This window comes from Osmerus mordax, chromosome 16 (assembly GCF_038355195.1).
Source record: "Osmerus mordax isolate fOsmMor3 chromosome 16, fOsmMor3.pri, whole genome shotgun sequence".
Lineage (NCBI taxonomy): Eukaryota > Metazoa > Chordata > Actinopteri > Osmeriformes > Osmeridae > Osmerus > Osmerus mordax.
The window spans coordinates 1,240,553-1,243,752 of record NC_090065.1 but is presented as its reverse complement, the minus strand read 5'-3'; the positions used below and the strand labels follow the sequence as shown (position 1 = coordinate 1,243,752).

Sequence of the window (3,200 nt, the reverse complement as noted above, 5' to 3'; positions counted from 1 at the left end):
TGATGCTCAGCTGTTCTTCGCTCACACACACCTGACGGTCACCGTGACACTAGGCTGCTACTGGGTCCCCAAGGTAATATCCTCCTCCTCCTCTCCTCCCTGACCTGCAAGGTCATGAGTGCTCTGTAGAGGTCACGTGATTTCACCCCCCTCCCACGTCCCTGTCGTCGGGCGGCAGGTGAGGAGGACACTGTGACGGAGACGTATGATGAGGAGCTGGACCTGGGCCGCTCGGGTCCTGCCTGAACAACAGCATCACCTCCGCCTGGAGCGAGCACAGCTGGACCCTGAGGAGATACGGGTCAGAACCACACACCTGCTCACACACACGCACACCTGCTCACACACACACACACACACACACACACACACACACACCTGCTCACACACACACACCTGCTCACACATACCCTACCCTACAGCAAACACCTGGACCCAGTGTAATAGGCGCGTGCGTGTGTACCTGTGTGTGTGTGTGTGTATCTGTGTGTGTGTGTGTCAGGAGGAGCTGAGGAGGGTGTACAGCCAGCTGGAGGTGCACAAGCAAAGAAGATGCTGACCAACAACCCTCACCTGCAGAAGAAGCGCAAGCTCCAAGCGTGGCCTGGGCCGATCGCTCATGAGGCGCATCACCGAGCTGCCTGAGAGCGTGCACATGCACCGGCAGGCCAGCCGGGAGGGCCGCGAGGGGAGGGAGGGGAGGGAGGACGGAGACGGCGACCACGGTAGCAACCGTAGCACGCTGCGACGGAACCCGTTGGACGGCGCCGCCCGGTCTGGGAGGAGCCACCAGCGGGACGACTCCTGAAGAACACGGTGTTTGTTTCATGGAAACGTTGGGTTTCTGGCGTTCTGGCTGTTGTGTTTGTTTTGCTGTTGTTCTTGGTGTTATTGTTTTTGTTGTTTGTTCTTCAGGTCCTGGACCTGGCCAGATCCCTCAGCTACGACCACGTCTGCGCCCAGGGGAGGAGCCGGGGAGCATGGGGAGGAGCCAGGGGAGCAGGGGGAGGAGCCAGGGCAGCAGGGGAGGAGCCAGGGCAGCAGGGGGAGGGAGGAGAGACCCGAGACAAAAAGTCTGCCGTCGACGGGAACAAGACGGTCGCCCCCAGTGAAGGGTCTCTCCTGGGCTCTCTGATTGGCCGGAGGCAGCAGACCAGGAAGTCCCCGGAGCCTCCCAGGGTGGAGCAGGCGGGGTCGGCCGAGTCTGTCCCTCTGGTGTGTTCCGGAAAGTCGGTCAGCCCCACAACCTGACGGCGGACGGCAAGAAGCGGCACTGCTACGGACCTCCATCATGCAAAAGTCCCTCAGCGCCATCACCAGCGCCAAGGAGAGGATGCCCGCCTGGCCAATCGGACAGCGGGAGGGACGGGGGCGGGGCTCTCGGAGGTGGACGAAACCCCGGAGTGTTACCCTCAAGATGATCATCAGCAATCGGTGGAGTGCAGCAAGACGGTGAGCATCATGCGCGGGGCGGTGAGCGGGAGCCAGCCCTCCGTCCTGGAGGAGGTCTGCCCCTGGGAGGTGGAGGACCCCCCGCGCCCGCCGATGGTAGGGCCCAGAAGCATGTGTCCATCGCCCCGGGAGAGACCACTGCGGCCCACCGTAGGGGAGCGGATGCAGCAGGGCCCAGCAGAAGCAGAGAGCCTCCGGACAGTCTCCCGCCAACCGCCGGCGATCGAAGGATAAGGGAGGAGAGAGGGATGAGGGAGGAAACCTCGCTCTCCCCTCCCGCTCAAACCCGAAGTCCCTGGGACTTCGAGGAGCCCCTGAAGCTGGGCGGGGACTCTGGGTCCCTCTCCCCCGCACAGGGTCAGGCACAAGAAGAGCGTCACGCCCACCGACGGCAAGCCCAAGGCTCTGCATTCGGACCACTCCAAGTCCACGGGCTCCCCTCCTGCAGCCCCCCAGCCCTCATGGTGGACATCTGCCTGGGACGAGGAGCCGCCCCCCTCGCCCTCACCCTCCAGCCCCACGCCCCACTCCCGACGCAAGCGCAAGGGCTCCTGCTCGTCCAAGGACCGGGGGAGAAGGGGAGAAAGGGGGGCGGGACAGGGAGGAGGAGAAGAACAGGTCCAAGAACAAAGAGAGGCGGAGTTCCGGCTCCTGCAAGCCCTCGAGAGGAGGCGCGTCAGCCAGTCGTCTGAGGGAGGACCCGTCGCCACGACGACGTCGGGCGGCGGAGCTCTACGAGGGACCCGGAGGGGGGAGTGGGGGGGAGGGAGGAGGGCGGAGGGGGGAGGGGGTGAGGGTGGAGGGAGGGCGGAGGGGGGAGGGGGGGAGAGCAGGAGGGGGGGCCGGGGGAGGGGGGGAGAGCAGAAGGGGGGAGGGGGGAGGGGGGGAGTGCAGGAGGGCGGAGGGGGGAGGGGGGGGGAGAGCAGGAGGGCGGAGGTGTGTCCCTGGGAGAGAGCCCCCTCCCTCCCCAACGACACCAGCGCCAGCCTTCACACGCACACTCCCGCCACACACACCGCGACTAAGACACCGCTGGCAGCACACACACTCCCTCGACACACACACTCCCCTCGACACACGCTGCATCATCTAAGACCCCCCTGACAGCACACGCCACCAGCCCCTCCCCAGAGAAGAGGACAGACTCCGCCCCACAACTCCGCCAGCAGTCCAGTGGTCAGCACTGCCAAGATGCCGACGTCTGTCCTGGACTATGACGACACAGACTCCGGGAAGAAGGCCTGAAGGGGTGCGTTTGTTTTATTCTCCAGGACAACAGAGAGACTTGGTAAGGAGGAGACAGACAGAAGCCAGGAGCTTCTGAGAAGTCACCCTGGGTGTGTTTGTTTTAAACTCACAGACAGCACAACCGCCCTGTGAGCCGGGTTATGGGTAAAAGGCATCTGGAGAAGAGAGGAGATGAAAAGAGAGAGAAGAAGAAAACAGGAAGTTGTTGCGATCCCTCTAATGCATTCCAAACACAGTATGTGTTGAATCATAAACTTGATGTTGTTACTCGTGTGAATATGCAACTTTGAAGTCACTTTATCGGCCGTGTAAAGGGATGTACAGTAGACACCCGCTCGCTCGCTAGTCGTACATTTAACATTCTACCTTTTCCTTTTTTTTCTATTCTTACCCACGAAACAAACTCACCAAGCTACACGGTCTGAACCCGGAGAGGGGAAACATGACGACTCGTCGCTGTCAGATCACCATGACGACTCGTCCAGTCAGATCACCATGAC

General features: G+C 62.1%; 1 pseudogene; it reads left to right on the top strand.

The window, feature by feature from the left end:
* LOC136958772 (metabotropic glycine receptor-like) overlaps window positions 1-2,697 on the top strand; it is an 11,933-nt pseudogene extending 9,236 nt beyond the window's left edge.
* Window positions 2,698-3,200: the final 503 nt, after the last annotated feature.